Genomic DNA, 13,497 nt, shown 5'->3' with positions numbered 1-13,497 from the left:
TTTTCTTCTTCATATTTTTTTCAGTTCATCGTACTTTTTTTCTACATAGCTCTTCATATCTTTTATTTCACCCTTCAATTGAGCTCCTTCATCCGAGTATTTATCAACCACCCCCTTCACCCCCGTAAGTTCACTCCTCAAATCAACAACCTCCTTCACCACTCCCTCAAATTTTTCTCCCGTCACCATCTTAATATCACCCCTTAACACCCCAACTTCTTTCACCACTTCACCCCTCAACACCTCTACTTCTTTCACCACTCCATCTATTTTTCCTTCCACTACCCCCTTATTCCTCTCGAGTGTATCTTCGACTCTCTCGAGTTTCTCTACGACTTGATCAAGTTTCTCTTCGACTCTTGATTGTCTTTGCATGATTTCAATTGGATTTTTTTGATATCAGCCATTCAGACATCAAAATGTCGAAGTTACTCTATTTTGCTTCACTGTCGTCCCACTCACCTTCATCCCCCAATACAACCATCCCTCCTTTCTTCTCCTCTGCCTCCACTGCCTCCTCTACATCCTTGCCAATAACCTTCAAAAAATTAAATTACAATATTAAGACATTGATTATATTCTTAATATTATTTAATTACATTTATTACCATTTCTTGCTTCTTCTCTCTATCCAACTTCAACTTCACCATCACTCTAACCACCTCTTCCTTCCCCCATGCACGGATGCGTGCCACTCCGGTTCTTTCATAAGCCGGCACTGCCTCACAGCCCGACCAAAAATCGAACAGTGCAACCTGCATTTATAATAAAATTTATATTTTATATAAAAACACAAAAAGTGATTCACTCATTTACCTCTAAGATTGCTATGCACCCTTTGAGGTATCTCTGGCTGCCCTTTTTAAAGGTGATTATTGATTCAATCAATCTCGAATGGATATATTCAGCCCAATTGAATTCACCCTTCAAGCCTTCATCGCAAATGAGCTTCATATATTCCTTGTTCGTTGACGTATCACTCGTTGGATAAAGAAATATCCCGACAAGGTACAATAGAACTCGGGCCTTCAGCTCATCCCCCAAGTAAGATCCACTTTTGATATCCTCTTCAACTTCAGTATATGTCACCTTATGATTCAAACCATATTTGGAGGCAAGTGCTTTCCAGTTCTTACTCCTACAGACTTCTATAACACTTTTGCCTTTGTTTTGTACCCCCAATACGGCTGCAGCAGTCGATACCCCCAGAGGGAATGAATAATCACCATACTTAGCCATACATTGACTGACGTCAAATTGTGCCATCAAGGATCGACACAATTCCCTCCGAATAGGTCGATCCCTTACTCCGATCAACGATCCAAAACCTATTTCTCCCAGCACATTCAACTGACCCTTCTCCTTAAGGTGTTTAATTAATAAATTCACCCTTTTAATGCTGCATCTTGTCGACACTTCCTACATTTTTTAACAATATATAATGTTATAGTTCTTATATATTTGTATCAACGTATTACAAGTTTAATGAATACCTTATTTTCATGTGCTTTCCTCCGTTCTTTGTATTCTTTACTATCATTCCTTGACTGTGTGATGTAAGGTTCCTTTTCAGCATCACTCATTGAATTCCATTTGGACCTCACATCTTTTTTCACCTAATATTAAACATAAACGTTTCTTAATCAATACATTAACACTAAATACTAATACTACTCAATGTCAATTTCATTTTACATACCGAACCGCTCTGTGTGCCATCTCCCTTCATCCTTTTGCATTCGGCCATACTGTTAACATTTAAAATTTGTAATCAATTTAAAGTTTATCGATACTTTAATCCAATTACCATTTCAACAATAATAACAAAAAGACATTGATACTTACTAGAAGTACATATCCACCCTTTGGTTGCTTTCGAGTCTCGGCCTCAATTTCAAAGTCATCTGCTCCACCAACAATTTTCCAACCCATTGACTCCATTTTTCCTTCATATATTTTACGCAAATCAAATTATTTTGTTACATACACTTTTCAATATACAAATATAGATAACTACTCTTGTGGTAAACGGTTTTCTTCAAAAGAATTTGAATGGCCACACCAAATGTGTCGGCACATTTATACAACCTATAATATCATTTTCTACCTATAATATTTAATAAAAGTATCGACATTTATATTTTTCCTTGAATATCTATTTCTACCTGCAATCGGTCCCAAATGCTTCCTTACTCCAAAACCCCAAACAACACATAAAAACCCTATCGCGATTACTGTAATAATAAAAATTAGGGTTTCGACAACATACTTTTCGATTCGACTGCAGCAACAAACAAACAAACTTCGCTTTAGAAACGCTTTCTGAAATGCAGCAACAATTACTCTTCGATTTCAAAAACTCGTCCGTTCTATCTTTTTTCAGAGGATATTTAGCTATGGCCTTTATATTTTCATCGGATATGTTATTTATATTTAATCGATACAAATACAAAGTGTCGATACTTTTATGTCAGTGTCGATACTTTCGAAAGGATAATTACCTATTTCTTTGAAAGTGTCGATAATTTATTACACGTACTTACGAAAGTGTCGACACTTTCAATATATCCGGTATCATTTTACCGGTTTTATCATTTTGTTACCGGTTTTATCATATTTTACCTGTTATATCGTTGTGGATCGATATATTTTTTTAAAGTATCGACACATTATAGGCGCTATAACTGCTTCTCTTTTAAATTCACAAAGTGTCGATCCTTATATAACGTATCGACACTTTTAAATTTACCGGTTTTATCATTTTGTTACCGGTTTTATCATATTTTTACCTGGTATATCGTTTTGGATCGATATATTTTTAAAAGTATCGACACTTTTTAGGATTTAAAACTGCTTTTAAAGTTATGTAATTTATGTTTCAATTTATTTAATAGTGTTTCATGTTTTCCACCTACAATATTAATTTAATAATTTAATTTACACAAAATTATATTTGATTGTTTTGATATTTTATAAATATTATTTAGAATTTAAATTTAACAATATTAACCAAATATAATAAATATGTTTTCAACAGTGAAATAAGTATGGACACTTTTATAAAAATGATATATACTTTTTTGAAAGTTATGTAATTTATGTTTCAATTTTTTTAATAGTGTTTCATGTTTTCCACCTACAATATTAATTTAATAATTTCATTTACACAAAAAATTATTTGATTGTTTTGATATTTTATAAAATATTATTTAGATTTTAAATTTAACAATATTAACTAAAGATAATAATAAATATATTTTCACAGTGAAATAAGTATGGACACTTTTATAAAAAGGATAGATAATTTACAATATAACAGGTAAAAATATGACAAAACCAGATTCATTATGACAAAACCGGTAAAATTTACTTGATATGTTAAACGTATGGACACTTTTATAAAAAGGATAGATACTTACCGATAACCAAAGTTTACCGGTTACCAAATTTTTTAATAGTTTTTCATATTTTCTACCTAAAACATTATTAGTTGTCAACATAATAGGTACCGCTAAACCGAATTTATTAAATACATTTTAATGTATCCGGTAATGCTATATATTAGCCGTATATTAACCCGCCTTTCCTGAGACATTCCCGCATGAAACAGAAAACAATCCATCTTTGAACGGAAAATCAAATAGACTACCGAGGTAGTGTGGGTCCGGCTGCCTATTTTATTTTTTAAAAATATATATTAAATTATTTTAAAAATTAAGTTAAATGATTTATTTATTATATAATATAATATATATTTCAAATTAAATAACTATTAAAAATTATTTTTATCATAAATAATTTAACATTTATATTTATTTTATTACTATTAAATTAATAGAAGATTTTTATGAAGTTAAAAAATCGTATTTATTTTACTTATTTATTTTTATATAATTTTTAATAAAAATGATTTATATTGTTAAATAATTTAATAATTTAGTCATTAATTAAATAATTATATAAATCAAATAATTAAATACATATTTTTAAAATATAACTTTTATAGACTAGCTTAATTAAAAAATTATATTTATTTTATTATTTAAGTTTAATTCTTAGTTTTAATTAAAATTTATTGTTTTATTGTGATAACGAAGTATAAATTAAATATAAGTTGTGGGGAAATAGTATAAAACAACTTACTTATCACAGCGACCAAGCCTTTGTCTCTTTGCTATGAGAGTAGGGATGGACATAGACCAAACTCAACGGGTTTCGATATGATCGATTGGATCGAGTCATTTAAAAAAAAAATGATCCGGGTCTGGTCAGATTCAGGTTTAGAGTGAAAAATATCAGATCCGGCCTAAAAAAATAATTTTACCTTATATATTTAGGAATAATTACAATAATACCTTTCAACATATTATTATTTTTCAATTAAATCATTGTTTTTATTGAATAAAAATAATATTTTTTTTATTTCGGGTAAGGTCGGATCGGATTCGGATTTTATCTCAAAAAATCGGATCGGGTTTGGGTCGAATGGATGTTGGGTTATGGGGTCCAGCGATCACCCTTAGAGATCCTATCGTGTATGGGCGCGATATCGGTACGTGACTGTCCAATCTGTCGAGGCCCACGTGTGCCTTGCGAAGCCTCTAGGCCCGCTTGCAACACGCTATAGACGCGGGGCTCTGCAATACCATGGTGAACTGTGGGGGGTGCCCCACAAGATTTCACCTTGGCTTGGGGAACCCAATGATCACCCACTACAAAGATATAAGGTTAAAATGGTCCACATACTTATCACTAATTGGTTTTAAGAAGGAATGGTGACCATTCGCTTCAGATCTATGTAGTTAAGCGTGCTTGGACCAGGGAAATCTACTGATGGGTGACCCACTGGGAAGTTGTTCAGAAATGAATGACTTGATCCTACAATGGAGGGTATATATTTTTCAGGTCGGGTCGGGTGAAAGATGTAAAATTTTCGGACCGGGTCAGGTTGGCCAAAACCCGACCCTATGAGAGTGTTGGTTAAGTCCTATGGTAATGCAAAAATGTGTTTATTTTATTTCAATAGGGTGGTAACACATGTCGTCATCTTATTGGTTAATTAAAAAATAATTAAAATATGTTGTTTGATTATTGACATAGAATTTGAAAAAATATTAAAAAAGTATCACATTGTGCCATGCCAACTTTGTTAAGATTTTAATGGTGAGTACTAAAACGAAATAAAAATTAAACGTTAGATATGATTTTGTAAAAATTAAAAGTTCAAATACTAAAATGTACCAAAAATAAAACTTTAGGTATTACCCAACTTTTAATTGGGTCCCACTAATATTTATTCAAATGTTAAGTTATATATGTATATAAAATAAAATTATTTTAACTAAATAATAAAAAAGAAACACATATATACAAGGCAATAAAATATCAAATGACAGCCAGTAGTTGGGCTAACCTGGACCCAAATTTGACAAAGGCGGCCTATTCTATCTACCGTAAGAGGACGGGATTACCCCCGAAGAGGGACTCTTACATTGCGGCCAAACAAAAGAGCTGTTTCCGGGGAGTTAAACCCTGTTCTGTTCGAAGGGCGACACTCTGTTTCGAACAAAAGAGATTGAAACGGTGAGTTTTCTCTTCTTCTTCTTCTTCTTCTTCTTTCCAGTATTGTTGTATTTCTTTCTATTCTGTTTTATTCTTTAAGGTCCTAGATTCTGGCATCAGCATTCTTATTGGAGTTGTTTTGTTTGATTGGTATAAAAGGTCAATATTTTGTATTTTTAATGTATTTATCTTGATCTGGTTATGCTTTTAAACTTTCAATTGTTTTTTTCCTTTTTTATTTGATTAGAGGAATTTTTCTTCTTCGTATCAATGGCGTTTAGCCGTAGCCTTTCCCGAAGAGCAACTCTAATAGCTAGACGATATCAACCATCGTTTGCCTACATTTCCCTTGATGATGAGCTTAAGTCTCATCCTTTAAACGAGTCCCAATCGCAACAAAAGCCGGGTAATTTGGGTCAGCAGAGATCTTTTGGAACTGGGATTAGTAATCCATCCTCAGGGTTTGGTGTGTTGTTCCAAGATAGAAGATGTTCCCAACTAGCTTTCTTCCTAGCACGGGGATCTGTTTTGGTCGGTACATGTCAACTATGGCTAGTGATGGGGCTAAAGAGGTCGAGCTTATGACTGATGTTGCAGAAGCTTTTAAGGATACTGCCATTGAAGCCGTGGCTCAGGTTCCTGCTGTGAATGAGGCTGCCATTGCTGCTGCTGATTGTTGGTTGCCTGTTGCTACGTTGCAGTATGTTATTGATTCTGTTCATTCCTTTACGGGCTTCAACTGGTAAGTTGTTGCATTTACTTGAACAACATGTGCGATGTTAATGGTTTCATCCATTTTGTTGAACTAGCGAATCTCTAATGTAACAGTTCAGTTAGTTGCTTCAAAACTGATTCTTTAGACCATCTACCCCAGCCAACTTTTAGATGATGAAAAGGGGACGACATAAACTACCAGCGCTATAAATATAAGGATTCCTGTCGGTGAACACCGGTTAGACTTGCATGCTTTATCATTCCATTATACTAGCGCTTTTAAGTTTCTAGTCAATCAATCGGCCTTTTATTCTTTTATGAGGTTGGATTAATGATGAAATTGAATCCTGATGTGAATCTGCAAATGTCTTATGAAATATTCTGAGTCTGACCTCTTGGTTTATGCGAATCTTGAGGTTTTGATTAATTGTAATTGAGATTTAACTTTTAGTTCTTTTAATAATATCAGTTTGCTATTGATTTCAGGTGGGCTTCCATAGTAGTGACGACACTTTTGATTCGTGGTTCAACTCTTCCACTTTTGATAAATCAACTTAAAGCTACCACAAAAATGACGGTGTGTGATTTTACTTTTTACATCCTTATGTTCATTTTATTCCTGCGTGCTCTGTAAACACTTCCTTTTTTATGCATTTCACCTGATTTTACACACATGGCATAATTTTATAATTAGTATGCGTTTTTTTAGGAATTAAAGCTTTATAATCTGAATATGCTGGATAATTTGGCGATGCAAATTGTGTTCTAGTCTAGTAATTATACTGCCAACATTGTTAATGGTCATAACCAAACGAAAGTACTGAGAGACATAACCATAGTGTTCTAGTTCTAAAAACTTTAGTCTGCCTCTGCTTGACTTGTACATTTTGGTACCCTAAAAAAAGAATATTATAGTTTGCTTTAGCATGCATACCAAAAGAAAACTATTAATTTGGCATGGACAAAGAAGCATGTATGGCTCTTCTTCTAGATATTCTTTCTTCTTGTGAGTAGTTTTGCAGCTTAGACACTGTTAATAGATTGATTAACTTGAATCTTGCTATTTCATTTAAGTATTGATCTCCGTATTTAGTAATTTGTGTCTATCTTGCAGCTAATGAGGCCACGCATGGAGGAAATCAAGGAGCGGATGGCAAGCCAGGTCTGGTGCCAGCTTCAACTATAGTTTTGTCATTATTTTGAACCATCTATATTCTTTAGACAGCATGCTGTTTTTTAGGTGTTGTGCATGATCGTGGAGAATGTTCAGATTCCATGGACAATTTTATTTTATTTTATTTTATGATAATATGAAGTTCTACAAATTTCTACTTGTTTTTTCTGCAGGGTAATGATTCCTTGTCAATGGCTGATGGTCAAAATGAAATGAAAAAGCTTTTCAACGAGTAAGCCACTTTTCCATTCGGATGAGGCCATACTTGTTGTAATCTATGTTTTAAAAGGCGCGAGGCGCTCCAAGGCGATTAGCTACCCGAGAGCCTCAATTTTTGAGACGCTTTGAGGTGAGGGATTCACGTACGCGAGGCGCTTCTTTTGAGTTCCACATAACCTTTCCCCCTCTCTTGGATTCCAGAAATAATTGTATTGACACCATGATCCCCGTCACCCCTACTCGGCCCTACAGACTGCCACTGGATCAAAACATCATCCGTTTCAGTTTGCAACTCACCATTCTGCCCCCCAATAGACTTCTCATTCCCAACCCACTTAACAGGCCCGGTATGGTTGGATTTCCTAATTGAAGTAGGTGCAACACCATAGTTAACCGAATGTGCAGAATCATCCGAGAAGTTTGTATTTCTCGATTCCAGACCCACGTGCTTCCCACTTATTTTTGTCCTATTATCACTGCCAACTGGCAGCCCACTAACTTCTAACATACTTGTTTTAACATTGCGCCCATCTTCTTGATCAGCCTTATCTTGGCCCAAGGTGACAACCCCCATGCTTAAACTCCTCTCTCTCCCATCAATACAAACCCCCGACACAATCTGCTGTCCTGGAACTCCACCTAATACTGTCTCCTCAAAACATAAATGGGTAATCGTACGTGAATCGCTAAAAGCATCGCCTTGTCGCCTCTCGCCGCCTCCGATGACTGAATCGCCGCCTCATGTACTCGCCACCACCTTGGTGGTCGGAGGCTTTCTTCTAAACGCCTCGCCTCGCCTCGCCTAGCGCCTCAGGCGCGCTTTTTAAAACACTGGTTGTAATAGATTCCATAGTCTTTGTTTTTTTTTTTATAGAAGTTGGAGGTCTCATTAAAAACTCCCTTCGTATTCGTTCACATACTAAAGGTATGTTAACGAACATTGGAAGGAAGAAAAGAGTACCTCAAATTTTATTGATAAAATACCCGATACAAAAGACACCACAGAATATCCTCTCATGGTGATGTACACTATTACAACAAACACCTTAACCTCATATGACCTTATCCAAAGCCACAGTCTAATCACCTTACTTCTAATTACACCACTAACAGTAGGAATAAAACAGCGCAACAGAACATAATATAAATTAAAAGCAACACCTACAACCATATAGACTAAAACAACCACAATTGAAGAGACAAGATCTAATGAGACTCGTCTTTTTCAAGAGCCCAAGAGTTTGGTTTGAATGAAGGTTCTATCTCATGCACCATGACCTTGAAGAAGTTGTCACCAACCTTCAATTCCACCATCGCATTAATTCTCGCATCAACCTTTGTGAGGACTTGAATTTTTGCCCGATCAAAGGATGATGGAGACTGACAACTTTCGTCGATAGCTAGTAATAAACCCCACTTATAAGCAATGTTCTTAAAAGTATCCCAATTCCATGCGTGAAAAGGAACACCCTCGCAAACTAACCATACTCGACGACACTCCATTACCAAACTCTCTGACCAAGCTTCGACTATGGAGAACCACTCTGCGAGAATCTTTGATTTATCGTTCTTCACACTTCTCAATGAAGCATTGTCTTCGAAAATCATTAAAATCGCATTACCAGCAGCTCTCATTAAGGTGAAGCCAGTGAGGCCCTTCGCTTGCATTTGTCTAGCGAGATGACCAATTTTGACAAAGACCTTGCACCACCCCACTAGACAATTGCTCAACACTTGAAGTTTTTCTTCATCTATAACATCTTCAACTTTATAATAATTCTTCCTCGAAACATCTTCCATCCCGGACTTGCGAAGAACACATGTCGAGGACTTCCTCCAATAGGAATGTCGAGGTTTGAATTTAACGAAAGAAACACCAATTTTGCTACCGTCGATACGAGAGCCATTCATATTTGAGATCGCTCTCCTTGCTTCTTCAATTGTAGCATAGCGAACAAAACCAAAGCGAACCCCCTTCAAATTTCTTTTTTTAGGAATGAAAGCATCTAGAACCCGACCATGGGAGCGAAATAAAGATCCAAACCTCTTCCAGTGAATGTTCTCTGGTAAGTTATCAATAAATAACGTGTAGCATCCAGTCTTATCATTACTGCACCCCTTTGAGGTGGACTCCAACAGCATCCTCTCATATTTTTCCCCCGCCGCTATCTTCAAAGTCGGCGCCTGGTGCTCCACTCTCTGTTTATGAAGCTCCGATTCTGTAACCTTCGGCACCAAAATCTCCACTCGATTCGCCTTCTTATCCGGAATTTTCAAACTTTTTCCAGCCTCTTTATCCCCACTATTGGACTGACGGCCAGCCTTAGCCCCGAGAGCTGCGGCTTCAACCCTCATCTCATCTTCTTCCTCGCGCTTCTTGGTCACCTTTTCCTCCAGCACATGGACATCATAACTTGATGGACGAACTTCTTTAGGTACGGAAGATGAATCTGTTGTCTCCCTCCCAGCTGCAAGCTTGTCATCGATAGATTTCTTTAAGGTTTCTGCATCTTGCACAGCTTCTCTTGCTTCCCTTAGTTTAGCTGAAGACTCTTTAACGAGCTGCTCAATATCAAGCCTTGTCTTATGCAATTTGTCACGTAATTCAGCGGTGTCTTTAAGTGAACCTAGGGAATTAACAAGGCGATCAAATGCCACAATAGCAGTTCGTATCTTGGAAATCCCCGCCTCCACAAACTGCGAAGCCGAAGCATGTTCTGCAGCTAGCCTTGGCTTTTGCCGAGAGGACTTGAAATGGTGAGGGGTAGCAAGACCCACTTCAAGTTTCCGGGAACTCATTTCTTTTGTGTTGCTTTATCGTTGAAGAAAAGCAAAGGAAGAAAGGGTGATGAACAGAACCAAAACTGCAGCTAAAGATCAGCGGCGAACGTGGCTGACTTGATTGCTTTGTGGTGAGACAACAGACACAAGGAGATGGAGAAAGCAAAGATAATGACTATACTGATGTTATAGATCACGCCGTCGTCGGAGAAAAAGAAAGAAGAAGCTTCGCCAACAGCTAAAAGTCGAAGGGCCACGTCCAAGATCCACCGAGTTGTAGGCTCTCCTTGGTGAAACGAAGCCTAGATCCTTGATGCTGGCGTCGAGTCGAAAAAACCTGGAAGTTTTGGTGTTCAACTGCCACCGGACGTGACGGCCAGTGCGGCGTCTGACGGCGACGACGACAGCGGGTGGCTGATGACGGCGGCGGACAACGGGTGTAAGTCGGAGGAGAGAAAAATTTTCAAAAATGCCTGGGGGAATTTGAAATTTGAAAGCCTTGACAATATTACCAGCGTTACATAACGGTTCTTTAATAACACGGTAAGACCAAAAGCAATTAACCAAACCAATGCAATGGCCATAAAATGAGCAATGCCCGTTCAAATTCAAACTAAAACTAGCTGATCCTAAATTACTCCCTTCGGTGCCATTCTTCTTCAGAATTAATATTGACCTGAAGTCGTTTAGGTAAATTCTCCCAGGGGCTTTCTTCCTTGATCGCTTTCAAAAACAACTGTTCCTCAACCGTAGAAGGAATGTCTTGCATTTTTATTGATCACTCGATCTCCTCCCTCTCTGGAAGAGAGAGAACAAGATGGAGCTTTGATGGCGGCGGCGGATCGATCTAGGGTTTTGATAAATCGCGGTAAACGGAGATCTCAAATCAAAAGAATTGACAATTCAGGAACGCAAAATGCTGGAAATTGCTTCTACTTGCGTGGATTTGGATTGCGGAACGCTCTATCCATAGCCTTTGGTTCCATGATTGAATCACAAAAATCTGTTAATTTGGCTTTTCATGCTATTATCTCTTAACTTTTCGAAGGGCACTGGTTTCTAATTCCACTTGGATATTCTGTTGAAGGAAAATATGCTTGTAGCTTCACATTGATTGAAATGTGATTTAATTAATCTATAATGCTCTTATCCCTCTCCATAATAAACGGCTCCAGGTCCCCGTATTAGTCTGAAGTCATGATAGGTTCTTTATGTTAGCATTTACCATGAAATCTGTCTGGGAGGATGCTAAATGGATTTATTTTATACACATGAAGTAGAAGTTAAACATGAGTTGTTTTAGATGATTGGTGGTATTCTCTAGGTTTTGACTGATCAGAAATGTGCTTGATATAGTCGATGACCTAAATGGCATTTTTTACTGATTTTATCTGACAATTTCATTGTTTGTGTTAAATAATTGCAGATATGGTGTGACTCCATTTACACCGCTAAAAGGGCTTTTTATTCAGGGGCTCATCTTTGTCAGCTTTTTCCTGGCTGTAAGAAAAACGTTTTTTTTTTTGCAGTAACTCACTCTGGTTTGGTTTTTAGATTGAATGGGGTACATTTAGAATTGTATCTGATGACCCATCTTTTACTCCAGATATGGACGATGGCTGAGAAAATGCCATCATTTAAGTATGGTGGAGCAGACTGGTTTACAGACCTCAGCACCCCGGACAGTTTATACATCTTTCCAGCTTTGACAGCACTGACTTTTTTGATAACGGTGGAGGTAAGCTTCCTGTTTTGTTGATAAATTGAAGCATCGAGCAACATTCTGTATGCCTTTCTTTTGTTAAATCGGTTTTAATTAACGGCTTTGTGTAGTGCAACATGCAAGAACGCATGGAAGGGAATCCTGCTGCTAAAACTATGAAAAATGTTTCTCGGGTCCTCGCTGCTCTTACAGTTCTGTTTACCATGAGTTTCCCAAAGGTATGTCACCACTTCCTTTCCCGGCTTGCGCACGTTGTTGCATGTACCATCAGCTGCCAATATCATTTAAGATTTTTCCAACTCGAACGGGTCATTGCGTATGTTACAGTTCTAGTTAACAAGCTCATAGAGTACATTTGTATTGCCTACACTAACAAGCTGGTTTTGGAAAATAATGCCAAATATTTACTTACTGATTATAATTTTCATCTCACTTCACTCGGCAGGCTATATTTTGTTATTGGATCACATCAAATTTGTTTTCCCTTACATACGGACTAGGTGAGTCGGTTAATTTCATGTGATCAATCTATTTAACATTTGATTGTGAATACCATGAGAAGCGGTTTGCTTTTTCGAGTTTCTTTGAAAATTTTAAATTTGCAGTGCTGAAGGCTCCTGGAGTGAAGAAGGCTTTAGGTGTTCCTGAAATACCGCTGCAACCAGCCGTTACTACACCGCGGCCTAGTATCGATCTGTATACGGCTCTGAAACAAACACTCAAACAAGCCAAAACAGCATCACAGCAGTCTACCTCATTGCCTGTTGAACCAACAAAAGCGTCAAACCAAGGAACTCCTCCTCCTTCAACCATCAATCAGAGGCTCAGAAATTTAGAGAAACAAGTTAAAGGAAGGAAGAAAAACAAGAAGAGGTGAGAGAAGCTTTCCTTCCAGGAATTGATCCGCCTATACTTTCCACTTGCTGGTGTTATAGTTGAGGATTAAGGGTGCATTTGGTTAATTGAATGTAAGATTATCGGTGAGAATAAAAGATTATCAGTGAATAGGATTATTGGGAATGTTACATTACTGTGTTTGGTTGTTTTGGCATGAATGTAAGATTACAGTGTTTGATTGAAGGAATAAAAGATTACTGAAATGTATATTATACCAAATTGTCATTGTTCTATATTTTTTAACAAGTGAAATTCTAAATATTTAAATAAAAATTATTTATATAAAAATTCTATTTGTTGATAATATATTACTTGTGTATTTAAATATATTATGTATTATTTTAATTTTAATTAATATTAAATTTTACATAATTTATGTAAAATTATATTAAAATTTTACATAAACATTTAACTAAATGTTTACATT

The 13,497-nt window shown here is 36.5% G+C and overlaps 1 pseudogene; it reads left to right on the top strand.

The window, feature by feature from the left end:
* Positions 1 to 5,486: 5,486 nt before the first annotated feature.
* On the top strand, positions 5,487 to 13,180 carry LOC120120830 (annotated as a pseudogene).
* The last annotated feature ends 317 nt before the right edge of the window (positions 13,181 to 13,497 follow it).

This window comes from Hibiscus syriacus, unplaced genomic scaffold (genome assembly GCF_006381635.1).
Source record: "Hibiscus syriacus cultivar Baekdansim isolate YM2019G1 unplaced genomic scaffold, ASM638163v2 tig00110348_pilon, whole genome shotgun sequence".
Taxonomy (NCBI): domain Eukaryota; kingdom Viridiplantae; phylum Streptophyta; class Magnoliopsida; order Malvales; family Malvaceae; genus Hibiscus; species Hibiscus syriacus.
The sequence above is the reverse complement of the archived record's forward strand: the minus strand, read 5'-3'. Positions and strand labels throughout refer to the sequence as shown.